Raw genomic sequence first — 14,308 nt, forward strand, 5'->3', positions numbered from 1 at the left:
GTGTTGCCTGTGGAGGGAATTTATGGGGGGGGGGCATTGACATTTGAGCTTTTTCTTGAGCTTTAATTGAGTTCATGCTAGCGATTAAGAAAAGATATTGGCTACTTGACAGCAAGATGCATGTTCTTAATTAATTCCATATGTGTTTTTTTACGGTTCTTCACAGAGCGCTCACATCATAAACAACATCATCAAGCTGAGATGATAGCGATCTCCGCTAAGGCTAAAGTAGCGGTCTGCATTAAAAGTGAACAAACGAATAAATGCATGAAAAAGAAAGTCACTGGTATATTTAAGGAAATGGAAAAAAAAAAGGCTGCCAACTGTACATTTAAAAATTATATACACTAATTGTATAACTTATTTCAAATGTAAATTAATGCAAAAACAATGTAAAATAAATTCTGTTTAAATTTTACAAGTTGATTAAATACATTTAAATACAAAAAACTGTTAATTCAATTATTAAAAAAAAAACCAAATAAAAATCTGTGAACGAGTTTTCAGTATGTTGCAGTGATGAAAACCTTTTATTGTAAAATCTAATTACCTTTAGTCTTGTTGAAAAGCCGCTGTCAGTGCAGTGCGGTGATAAAGATGTTTATGGAGTCCTTTGGAGTCCACTTTGTGCTCCCCATTGATTTTGTGAGAAAGTCGCGGGCGGCTAAAATCCATCTAACTCTCATCTCAGGAAAAGTTTGCCAGGGCGACTTGATTGTCTGTCAAATGAGAGAAAGCAAGATAAATAAGGATTGTTCAACAAGTTGGGACACTTTGGCAAACTTTGAAATGCCGAAAAGCTCAGTCCAAGCCTTGTTGTTTTCTTTTATATGCATTTGTGAGCTTTTCAAGTGAAAATCCAGACAAGCTGAAGTCAGGTTTTTTTTTGGGGGGGGGGGGCTTGGTGAGGTTACTTTTAAACCCCGATGTAAACAGATGAAAATAGTTTGTAATTAAATATAATGTAAATAATTGTACTTAAGTAATTTGACTTTTTTGGCAGGATAATGAATGCATCCCTGCGAGTACTGTTATATTTTGTGTCTACATGTGTTGCGCCACCTTTTGTGTTCTATCCGCTAGCCCATCAACAGCGTTTTCAAAATTCAATTAACATTTAATTTAACACAGTGACATTTTCCGTTCATATTTGCTCGAACAACAGGTCAACATTAACATGTACAACACGTGCCATTCAAATTGCTTCATTTTCATTTCACTCTCTGGAACGTGAAATGGAATATTAGGAAAATAAAAGAAAAAGGTGGGAGATGGTGTATTTTAAATTGTGTTTATCTTTTAAGGCTGATGCCTCCCTCCCTCTGGCGATTAAAATAAACTCAATTTTTCGTCCCTCGTTCCCCTTGTGAGAGCGCTCTGACTAATCTAAGACACATTCACATGCTCGCCATCTATATATCGCTCGTCAGTCCTCACGTCGCCTCTCGTATTAAACTCAAAATAACAGCGGGACAGGGGGGAGTTTAATCTCATTTTCCATACCTCTTCATTCTCTTTTGCTCTATCGCTTCGATGACATAAATGAAGTTGGTATTATTTCAAGTTGACTCTGTCGCGTCTTCTTTTAGTTTGTTTGCAGTCGCTTCGCTCACGTTCTGAGACGCTGAATGCAGTTGTAATGCTAATCATTTTCAATGTCTAAAATGTTATCGCTGAACCATGAAGGCTCAACAAAAAATAGATTATTCCTCCACTTAAAATTCATCTTGGGGCTCTTTTCTTTCTTTTTTTTTTTTAATCATCAAGGCGCCGCACTGTAATTTCTGCCAGCTAGTGGTGGCGCTTAGGGAAACAATGTTATCCCTGCACATCATTATCGGACATTAATTGACTCATCCTATCGCCGGGTCGCCCTGTGCGGACGTGAGGCGGCTCGATGATGATGAATTCACGCCTGCGGTGCTGGCTGAAAACTTGGGAAAATCTTCACACGTAATTTATGGTTTGGTCTATAATGTGTCAGAAAATACGCAAAAATGCTGATCATTGTTTTCCAAAGGAAAAAGCAAATGATTTATTCTGATTCAGCACAAAGATAATTTGCCCACTTTCAATCATACAGACATCAGATAGTTACTGTTGAGAAGCTGAAATTCTGAGCACTATGACAATAAATAAAAATAAATAAATACAATCATTCTAAAAATAATCGATTAATTGATTGGTCGTCGATTAATCGATTACTCATTGCATCGCTATATTCCACTATTTATTTATGAAAGTTAGTAGAAAAGAATATATATTGCTAAGGTTAAATATGATACACTAATCATGATGAGAAGCTACATGAGCAACCAACCACGGGACACATTTCAAGATGAGGCCGACACATAGCAAAGTTTGATTTCTGCTCCTCAGATGCTCAATCAATGCACTTATCAATGGCCATTTGAAGATTAAAGCACCTGCACTCGGCTTGGCCCAGTTAGCGGCGTAATGGACAGCCGAGCTCGGCCCGGCGTCGTAGCTTCACTGGAGCACGTTATGAGTTTTTGGCCCGCAATCGATTAGGCAGCCCGGGAAAAAGCTCTACAGAATGTCAAAAAGTTGACAGTGACCTGTTGGGAAAACGGTTTGCTTCACTTGACTAGCAGTTTGCGCGTGATTCTGGAAATGATTTTTCGCGGAAATTCAAATATTTGGCCATAAAAGTGCAATATATTTGTATAGAATTATGAATTATCATTGAAACAGCCAAACTGAGAAGACACAGGAAGTCTGCCATTTTGTTCTGAAGTGGCTACCCTACGTTTCAATTTGTTTCTTTCATTTCCTCATGACGGAGAAGGACAGAAAGGTCACCGGAGGACACGCTTCGATAACGAGGAGGAAGACGTCTGGACGGAACGAGTGATAGCCCTAATGAAGGCCAGCGGAGGAGGTAGCAACGATTCCCATCAGGTGCGCCGTGGTGATAGTTGCCAGGGTGACCTCTCCACCGCCGAGGACAACCTTATTGGCGTCCTCTAATTGGCCGCCAGATAACGTTGGAATGCGATTCCGAGCCGACGCCATGTCCAAGAAGGGCAAAGAGAACATCCTGAGAAGAAAATGCATCACGCAGCTGGACTTTTCCAAATGTTGCAAAATATAAATGTTAGGCGAGGTTCATGGCTTGGAAGGGGAGATGTAACACTGACTGTAATTTACATTTCAACATGTAATTTGATTTAAAAATAGATGTGGTGGAAACTTCAACATAGTTGACATGATTATTGAGGGACTGGCTAATTAATTGACACTTTCTGTTGCTTCGATTAATTGCACAAACATGTTATCATTTTTGAAAGATGAATTTTCACCGAAGGTAACTGTTTTGTTAGCAAATTCTCTTTATGACCTTTTTGTTCCAACCTAAAATATTATTTCATGATTATTTCATTCCAGAGAATTGGAAATATTCACTGATGTCACCCACTAATATTTTAATTTCATGCTCCAAGTCACCCCAATACATTTCTAATGGAAGACAAGGCAGAGAGACAAATGGGGTGAAGGAGGGGAGAAAAAAATCATTTCCATTAGCTTTGCTTAGCTGAACCCCAAAACATTGTTAATTAATCTGGACTTTTCTTTAAAAACTTTTTCTTTTTTCAAACTGTCACCTTTTTCTCCTGGGACTGACGGCACACTGTGGAGTCGTTACTCAGAACTAAGACACGCCCCTGATTTGCTTTTTGAAAAAGTAATTATCGAGAAATGATGTGCACGAGTGACGCCTATCCAGAGAGGTTAAATAGAAGTAGAAATCCAAAACCAGCCCAGACAGACAAAAGTGGCCAAATTGGCATCTGCAAAATCAAATGAAAAATCAGTCAGTCAAGGGAGTCGCCAGGATGCTGCGGGGGCCAACATCCACTTCCAGGAACATCACCGCTTAACAGTTTCGCCGTGTGTTTCTCTTACGTAGTGTGTGTCGAAAAGACGAGAAGTGACAGACTGGAGCGGCGCCAAGTCGGCAGTATGCGCAATGTTGATGCGGGCTCGGGACCGGTGCTCGCCTCTCACCGTCCAGCTGTCTGTTTTTATTTAGCTTTGGGATATGTTCGGCATCTATGATTCAAAAATGCTGAGACACCTACACCAACGCGCACACAGACTTCAAACTGCCAGCACACTAAGAGTTGTCATTCCAGACGTCAAACCAGATCAAAAAACGCTCTCCGGTGTTTTGTGTGTGTATTTGTGCTGTCGACACACACACATATACAAACACATGCAACGTATCTGGAGCTCCAGTGAACTTGGCTCTTGACATGTGGTCAGAAGCAATTGAAGAATTGTATGCATACGCAGTAAATAATTGTCTAACGCCCCCCCAATGGCTGTTAGAAGAATTGCGCAATATGAATAGACACTCGAAGGATGTTCCACCTAACCTTTTCTCCAAAACCGGAGCTCCAAGTGAAATAACCTTCAAAGTTTTGTGATCCAACAGTTGAAAGTCACATTTTTAACTTTAATTCTCTACAAGTATAACAACCAGCTGTCAAAAAAGCTTTATTAGAACAACTGCTTCCATTCCGAGCTTTTTGTGTCCCATTAACGACCGGGAGAAGTCGCATGATATTGACCTGTGGCCGACACAACGTCACCCACTCTGGTGAAAACAGCTTTTAGTGTCACCAGGCGGAACGCGACGTACACGCACACTTAGCCCACAGCCACTGTTTTTGTCTAGATTTTCCTGCAAATGTCACGACCTGTTCCACTTGCAGCCAGCTGCCGTCTTTATTGGTGTATGTTGGTGTGTGTTTGCAATTGTAAACTTGTATAGCGCTTTTCCACCTGTTTACTCATTTACCATGTGTGCGGAATCTAGAGCTCAGACTTGCAGCCAAAATCTCTCTTTGCTAGTCTTTTAATCAGCGAGTCCATAAATCTAATTTGATGATAAGAGTAAATTGAGTGTGTTTATATAATGCTTTTTTTACACCATATGTTGTCCAAAGCACTTTACCAAGCCTCATATGTACTTTTTTGGAAGCACATTAGCGTGTTGGCTAATGCGCTAATGTAATACAGAAGATTTTTTTTTTTTCAAATGACCCCGCCTTACTTCACGCACACTCGCCAACAGCAGAACTTAGTATCTTCTTTTAGACCGATTTTAAATCCATCTGCTTGCGTCATAGCGAATAGCTAGAGCTAAGCTAACCTGGCTGTTTTTGTACTTTGTGTCTTTTGCTAGGATAGCGAAAGAGGCCAACTAATTATTAATGACTGACTGTACTGTATATGATTTGTGTTTCCTTGCAACCAATAAAATAAAAATGAAAACAAAACAAGTTGGTCTGATGAGTGGTGTGCGAGTGTCTTTGTGCATCTGATGTCTTTGTGCACAGCTAACTTGAGAGCCTCACTTTGCTCAAACGGTTAAAAGCAAACAAAAAAGTCTGTCAGAGGATAAAATAGCGAATGTTTCTTTTTTGTTTTCTTACTGTTTCAGACATGTGAAGAAATGAAAGTGCTGTTATTCGCAGGATGACTGACTGACTCAAACAGAGCCATTAAAGTGGGTCAGACGTTAGCGATTAACAGTAAACAACGTGTGGGCTCGAAGCTGAAAGCCATGCTTGGAGTGCCGAAAAAAGAAACAAAAGCTGCTTCGACATAGAGTGGTAATTCAAAATCATCTGGGTGCTTGCTTTTAGAGCTTGAAATGTATTTATTACAACAGTTTGTCTTCTTAACACAGGAACCAAATGTGTGTTAAGAGTGACATGTCAGTTTGACATTCCTCAGGAATCACGGCTAAGGTGTCTTTATTCTTTACTTTGAGCTCAAAATGCCTGGCTTCTCCATTTCCTGCTTTTCTCTCGCCTGGCCGGCCATCAATATGCAAACGGCACAGAGACTGGCGCCTTTGTGATAACCCCAGGCAGATTCCTCGGTATAAACAATACAGCTGCAGTTTATCAATATATTTTCATGTTGTGTTTTGACAGAAGCGAGGATGAAGTTTGTTGACTTTACTTTTGCTTTGCTGACGTTTCTGCTGTACTGGCAGTCGGCAGTCGAGTTTATTGTTCCCACAGCGACAGTAAAGAGCACATTACATTTGAATGTGTGTCACATCTTTTTCTGCTCTCGTGTGTTTGGAAAACAACATTAGCATGCACAGAGAGGGAGCTTAGCCCAGCTAGCTTGAATAGAATACGATTTAATATGCACTGGGGTGGAACAAATAGAGGAAAAAGTTGAAGGGGTTGAAAAGCTGCTTCCACAAATTTATGTCGACACTCAAGGTATGCGTACCGTACTTTGGAGAATCATGGTGAGAGATGAATGGCAGATAAATGCCATCCCCATACTGGCCTCAACTATATTCAGACATAATGCAATTAAACGGCGTCATTCATCACCGAAGGACGTGACGAGCGCTCCGCCAACTAAAGGTCGCCGTCTTGGGAGCAATTAACGCTCTTGTTTGCTGTTTCTGTCCAAAAGGGCACCAATCAAGCCGACGTGGGCGCAAGCCGCAGTGCGGCGTTATTAGACGGTGTATATTAAAACCGGCACGTCACCACAGACGCCATCACGTGACCGCCGTTAGTTACCGCTGATTAAGTGGCACGGACGAGACGACACCCAAACATTTCCAGGATGTAATTTGCTATTTGCAATGTGAAAAACACACACACACATATGCTGCGTATCTCAGTTCCTCTCACGAGTGACAAAAACACAAATAAATCATGCTGACAAGGCTTTTCTCTGTCGAGGAGATGGATACAGCCTGCGGGAGGCAGCACACGCACACGCACACGCTGAGTCAATCCCTCTCTCCTTGTCTTAAGAGATAAAGTAGACCGAAGGACAGATGCTTGTTGTTATTGTCTTGTACAAGATGCTCATGTGAGCGGTTTCTGCTGGGTGTCAGTGACTTAAGTGACTTAAAGGTGACACCATGTTGCTGATGTGTATGTGTTTCTCTTTGTCCTCACTAAATGCTGTCCTTCTTTGTGATGTCATGCCTGCACTTCCCACCGTACTATTTTTCTGAAGTTTGTCGAGCCATTCATTGACTTGATTTTCTGTCTATTCATCCATCAGTCCATCTTCCGATCCACCCACCCATCCTTACGAATACAGCATCTCCTTGGCCACTGTCCACATATTTGTACATTCGTTTATCCATCTGTCCATCCGACATAAACAGTCAAAATTTGTCGACATGCCCATCAGCCAATAGTTATTTGTTTTTCCATCTGCCAATCACTCCGCAAAGCTGTCTGTCCAGCCACACATCCAAATAGTTATCTGTCCGTCCGTCAAACCAGCAGTCACTCGCTGACCTTTCAAAGGGTCAGTCTCTCCATCCTTCAAACAATCCATCCATCCATCCATCCATCCATCCATCCATCCATCCATCCATCCATCCATCCATCCATCCATCCATCCATCCATCCATCCATCCATCCATCCATCCATCCATCCATCCATCCATCCATCCATCCATCCATCCATCCATCCATCCATCCATCCAGCCGTCAGGTCCCAGCTGCATGCGCTTTGTGACCTTGCCACAGCCCCCATCTGTCAGCTTCGATTTGACCCCCCCCTCCCTCTCTTGTGTGCACGCACACACACACTTATCGATGTCGTACACTGGCACAGGGTAAAAAAGAAAACACTGAACAAGTACTGACCCAGCAAAAGAAGTATTCACAGTATGTGACCTTACAGAGTAAACACATACAAATGCACATGTATAAGCAAACACACACACACACACACACACATCTCTAGAGGGAATTGCGAGCATTCCTGTTTGTCTTTCGCACCACTGAACTCCCTTTAAGCGACACAGGAAATAAACAGAGTGCAGGAAGGAGGATGGACACGTTCAAGGTGTTCTTTGATTAAAGGCCCGAGGCTCTTATATAGCATTCTCGTCTGTTTGTCTTTGCCTCCACTCCCAACGGCTTTTATAAAGAAATGTGCAGTCTGTGGACCTGTGACCTGAGGGGTGCCTGTTAAAACGAAGACTTTGTTTTGAGACCTCTGCCAGGAAAAGTGGTAATTGCACTTTGCACTTTATGACCCGCGAAGGAGAATTAGTAGAAGCCCAACAAGAGTGTCCATATCCAACCAAATTGAAAAATAACATGGGGTTCAATAATGAACCTTGCGGAACACCACAGGTGATTGTATTACTTCCATCTATGGGACTCATTTGTCCATCCATTGACATCCATCTGCCCAAATCTGGTCATCAATCAATTATCAATATAATTCATATTTGCCTGCATTTGTGTCCTAAGTGTGCTGCTGAGGAAAAGAAGGTAAGTCAAGACGACACAAGCGGTGTACGATTTGCTGCCGATTGCATCATGAAGGGCTTGAACGTGAGTGAACAGCAATCGCGATGATGTCACTAACCCTTGATGACACGTCAAGATGGCTTTTGAAAATCTCTCCAGGGTTGCCACCTGACAATCGTTTTGATATCTCATTCGCTATTCCTTTTATTATTTGATACAGCTCTCCATCCTTCCCTCATCCCTCCATCCATCTATCAATCCATTTCTCTGCCCATCTATTCATCTCGCAATGCGTCTATCTTTTGGCCAGCCGTCCCTCCATCTTGCACATATTCCGTCCTTACAGTCAACTGTCCATTTAAAGATTAAAGATTAAAGTCCCAATGATCGTCACACACACACCTGGGTGTGGTGAAATTTGTCCTCTGCATTTAACCCATCCCCGTGTGATTTTAATCCATCCCCTGGGGGAGAGGGGAGCAGTGAGCAGCAGCGGTCTATTCATCCACCCATCTCAGTCTGTCCATCTATCTGTCGACCTTTCCATCCATCTTGAAAATTGTCCATCAGTCCGTCCGTCGACTGCATGTCTGTTGACCTCTCGTCCATCAACTGTAAAATATACAGTAGAAAAAAAACAACCCACATTCGTCCCATTAATCAGTTTCTTCTTTGCTTTTTCCTTCTTGGCTGTAATCTGGAGCGGATCAAGATATGATTCCATACGAATGATATCACCCTCCCCTCTTTTATAGTTCCCGCCATCATCTGTAAAAATGAGTTCCTCTGTAATGCAGTTGTGAACGTCTGCGCTCTCAGCTCTTCGAACAGGATGAAAAACGCCAAACACCTAACATATGGAAAGAAGTTTCACCAGCGGAATGGCTGCCATTAGGACTTTAACCTCCTGCTGGCTGCTGACCAAGTATGTGTGTGAGTAACGTGCGTGGAGATACATGACGCCACGCTGCAATCCGACATCCTTGAACATCACTCAGTCTGATGCAACACTCAGCCAAGCATATTCTTTTTTTTTTACTTTAACACATAGCAAGAGGAAATGCTTACACACGCACACACACGAAGGAGGCCAAGTCCAGTCAGGGTCCCTGCAGTTTAATTAATTACAGTCCAGAAGTGAGCAAGGTCAGAATGGAGAACTTGCAGAGGTTGCGACCTGTCCGTCCGTCTGCTGTCTCCCGTGAAGCCGTCATCTATGTGCGATGGCCTAAAAAGTGCAACGCAAGCCACCTGTTGAACCACCTGTCACTTCTTTTCCACTTTTTCCTACTCTACTTTGGTACCAAACCACTTTTCAAACTGGCTACAGTCTGAAATCTTCAATATTGTTAAAATAGTTCAATAGAAACTGCACCCAAAATCCCAGATTGCTTTTTTCTGTCCTCATGTTTGTCCGTTTGATCAAAATTCATAGTTGAACAGCAACACTCGATTTGATTTGGTCATCTGACCTCGCATTGACGACGCCGTCGTCTCACAAAGGACTTTGATTATTGATCTTTCCGCTGCTTCTTGACATCCCACTAAAAGATATTTGACTGCCACTTGATCGCATGCATGTTGATTTCTTATTTTGCCTCAAAGCCTCACGCAGCCAGCAATCATCAAAGACTCTTTGGTCTTCTTTTATCAAACCGTGACGGATAATTTCTCTAATGCTCTCTAGTCTCAGTTCAAGTGTTTGTTCAGCCTCTCCTCTCCAACAAGAAGCTTCTTAGCGGCGTGGCAAGCCATATGGAACTGGTGTGCTTTTTAATTAATCAAAGTGTCAGTCAGTGATGAGGGTTATGAGGTGGAGCGTGATGGAGTGTCTCCGTCTCACCGCCGTCTCAAACAGCTCTTTGTCACCAGGAAGGGAAACAACTGGAAAGTCATTCAGTCGAGGGGAAAGTCATATTTCAACATGTGGAATATTAAAAGCACATTTCCACCGAGAAGTCCAGCTGTCACCTCACTTTGAAACCATCCACGTCTTTCGACTCAGCGAAGCAGCATGTCGTCGTCCATTTTGTTAGGTAATTGTCACGTGTTAATCCGAGTAAAGAATTGAAACTAAGAATGAGATAGAGTTGAGCCCAAGTAATGGGCAAAAGTGAATTGGAAAAAGACACTAATGAAGTCACTTGAACACACTTTAGTAAAGTGCAATAAGCCAAGCACTGATATTTCGGATGTTTCTCCTCCCTCGGAAGCTCCTCCGACGCCTTGGGAGTTTTTATATATAAAGCCGACCTCGCAGGGATGGAGCTCGTCTCCAAGAGAGTAATTACTTTGCGCACTTTAACAAGGTCACAGCGTGCTCATTGCCAACCATGAAAGAGTTGCAAAAGTCAAACTGTGCGCCAATTTTTCTGTTGTACTCAGGCTGGCTGCCAGTTGCAGAATTCTCTCGTGTTTTTTTTTTTCTCTCCATGTCATTTCAATGGTTTAATTGTATGTTATTTTCATCGTCACGCAAAGGTCTTTAGTAATCAGGGTACTTGTTAGACTTAATAGAAAATGATTCTTCTATGATCTCTCCAAAATGTCATTTTTGAGGTCACATTTCGATGATGCGCGAGTGACAATAGGGAGTGACACGGCTAATTGATGGCTGGATACAATGGAAGGTACGGTGTCCCCAAAGGGACAAAATATACTTTGTGTTTGGAGTCTAAAAGCTTGTCACCTGGTTGGTAAGTCGAAATAAGTCGGTTCACGAGAAGCCTTGTATTTTGATTCGAATTGGATTGGAAGCCCAATTCAGATAAAAATGCTCTGCATAAACACCTCTATGGGAATAAACAGAAATGAAATTGAATTTGATTACACAGGAGTACAATATACAATTTCTACAATTGAGTCATTTTTCTGAAATGACTATAAATCACAAAGACGCAATGGTCAGCAAAATGAATTCATGTGATGCAATTTTACATATAAATATTTTTTTTTTTTCTTCATGATACTGGTCCTCTATTTACTTGGTATTGGATCAATATCTTGCAATGTCAGTCACTGATAACTAATGTATGCAACGTCCATCCAAATGTTAAAGCAGATGACTTTGCATCAAGTGAAACTAAATTGAACACGGTTGAAGTGTCATTCTCCCGAGCCACGTCGTTTCTCGCCGAGACCCAATTAAAAGCAGGCGGATGGCTGCGGGGCGGATCGTGTATGACTTCACCTCTGGAGGAAGTTGAAAGGCATCGCCGCAGGTTAGACGACGGGCGATTGAAGTCAGGCCGGCGCTATCTTCGGGTTTCTTAAAGGTTGCCTCATTATTTGCTATGTGGTTGATTTGAATGGCAACATGCTGATGAGGAACAATGGCACGAGGTTTTTGATAAGTGCAAAAAGTACATGATTCAATTTGAGGAAAAAACAGTCTTGGCTTCGAGCGTCAAAGTTTATTTTCACTTTTATTCGAAAAGAAAGGAAGACATGTTGATATTCTTTTCCAGGTAATTGGCTAAGCGACTATCACACTGAATAATAAACGGACTGACAAAGTGACCGTCTCACAAACTGAAGAACGACGGGCTGACCAACTGACGCAAGCAAACTCCAAGAGTGGGGACAAAAACAAGTTTTAAGGCCGCTCATGTTCCCTAAAAGCTCTCACGTTGAGTGTATTTGTGTGCGTGTCTTCATGTGTGATTTTAACCAGGCCCTGGCAGGCTGTCAGCACTCAAAAACGCGGCAAGACGAATGAGCGCGAGCACGGGATCGAGCCCCGGGCAGCACGCGAGCCTGATAGATGGGTGAAGGCTGATTTAAAAACGTCTGCTGTTATTGATGACTGGCCGCCGGCGCTAAAAATACATCGTGGCCGGTGCCGATCTAAACGCAAGCGCGCACGCAATCACAAAACGCTCGGGTCGTCCATCGTTGCATTTACGTCGAGTCCGATTGTGTCGCACTGAAGCAGAAAAGACAAATAGAATCGATATTTGTACGCTAAAATCAGAGACTACTGGCCTTTTTACTTTGAAAACTGACAGACTAAAGAGATTGCCAATTTCCTTTGCAAAAAGTGATTACCGTAATTTTCGGACTATAAGTCGCACCGGAGTATAAGTCGCACCAGCCATAAAATGCCCAAAAAAGTGAAAAAAACCCATATATATGTATATAAGTCGCTCCTGAGTATAAGTCGCCCCCCCACCCAAACTATGAAAAAAAACCGCGACTTATAGTCCGAAAATTACGGTAAATACTTTCAAATGGGACATTTTAAACTGACTAAACATTTCCATTATTTGCAATGTGAAAAATAAAATAGTAGACGCTTCTCACCATAATTATTGGCACTTCTGGTTATGTTCTTCAGCCTGAATAAATGGAGTTTTTGTCTACATCAAACCAAAATGTAAAATTAACTAACATATAGCTTAAGTAGCCAGTAGGCTAGCTAGCTAACTAAATAACCAACCGACTGACTGATTAAAGAAGTAATATTTAAGAATATATTCTTACAAATGTGTGTGTTTTTGTATGATAGGTTCAACATATATTGAATGTTTACATTTAAAAACATGTCAGGGCAAATTCTGGGTCCACTAGTTCTATTCAAAACACATTTAGACTAATAAGGAAATGTAGATGTTTGGCATATAAGCGTCAAACTGCACATTTCAATGGATGTTTTGTCTCTTTTTGGTCAAAATCCTACTCCAGCCGGAGATTTAGGTCACCATGATTCACACACGCAAATGAATTCATCAGCTCACTTATTGCATGTGAGTGTGCGTGTGCTTAAAAGGGAAGAAGGTCACTTTGAGCGGCTTTCGTTGACACACCGCGTTTCAGACAGCTACACCATTTACACACGCACAAAAAACTCATTGTAAATCGCACACATACGCTTGCGCACACGCACATTAAGGAGCAGAGGTCAGTCGCTGAACTGTGAACGGTTGGTTGAACTCTTGACTGTTCATAACAAGACTCCACACCGGATTTCACTTCCTGCATGACTTGTACACCCTCCTGCTGTCACTTTCCCCTGCTCATCCTCCTTTTATCCTCCTCTTCCTCCACTTATCCTTCTCTTCTTCCTCTTCCCCGCCACTTCCTCCTCTGCAGGACGTATTTAGCGACACTCACACACAACTGAAATGTTTTTGTGGTGGACGAAATAGAAACCTTTAAGACAGGGGTGTCGAACTCTAGTCCCCGGGGGGCCGCGTTCCAATATGTTTTCCAAGGTACCCTCGTTAAACACACCTGCGTGAAAAGATTTTGTTCATTTTCACGTTCTGCAGGAGCCCAACTTTTCACACAGGTGCACTTAACGAGGGAATCTTGGAATACATGTTGGAATGCGGCCCCCGAGGACTGGAGTTCGACACCCCTGATGTATAGTAAGGCTTTTTTTTAATGTAAAAAAATGATCATGTATATCAGTTTCTGTATATTCTCCATTTTCAGGTGTATCTAATAACAGGCCACTTTATTAAGGAAATATCATGGTCAAAGGTCACAGGTGTCAAACTCCAGTCCTCGGGGCCGCATTCCAATATGTTTTCCACGATTCCCTCGTTAAGTGCACCTGTGTCAAAACTTAGGCTCCTGCAGAACGTGAAAATAACCTGATCTTTTCACTCAGGTGTGTATAACGAGGGCAACTTGGAAAACATATTGGAACGCGGCCCCCGAAGACTGGAGTTCGACACCCCTGCTTTAAGAGATGCAATAGTGGCGTGCGTCATTTAGTTGATTGTTTTCCCTAGTCACAGTGTAGTGGCAATATTTTTACCGTTGCGTTTGTGATGTGCATCGTTAGGGACAAATGAGCACATTTAAGGGGTTAACTACTTAGTGTCTGGATGAACAACCCGATCATCTGTCATGAAGACGCATGGAGGACTAGCACACACATTAAAGTGCGTGCGCGCGTACCACATTTTGAACATATTGCCGGCTAAGTGGGTCGAAGTTTTGAGGCAGAGAAAGCCAATTATCCCCTCGTCCTCCTCCTCCTCCTGCGAGGCCCGTCTTTAATTATCAACTTT

General features: G+C 42.2%; 1 long non-coding RNA gene across 1 annotated transcript in view; it reads right to left on the reverse strand.

The window, feature by feature from the left end:
- Nucleotides 1-499: 499 nt before the first annotated feature.
- Nucleotides 500-14,308, reverse strand: part of LOC119134479 — a 181,058-nt gene continuing 167,249 nt past the window's right edge. Inside the window, exon 9 of the long non-coding RNA XR_005100348.1 lies at nt 500-719. This is a non-coding gene — a long non-coding RNA (uncharacterized LOC119134479). The remainder of the gene's footprint in view (nt 720-14,308) is intronic.

The sequence above is a fragment of the Syngnathus acus genome, chromosome 15, assembly GCF_901709675.1.
Source record: "Syngnathus acus chromosome 15, fSynAcu1.2, whole genome shotgun sequence".
NCBI lineage: Eukaryota > Metazoa > Chordata > Actinopteri > Syngnathiformes > Syngnathidae > Syngnathus > Syngnathus acus.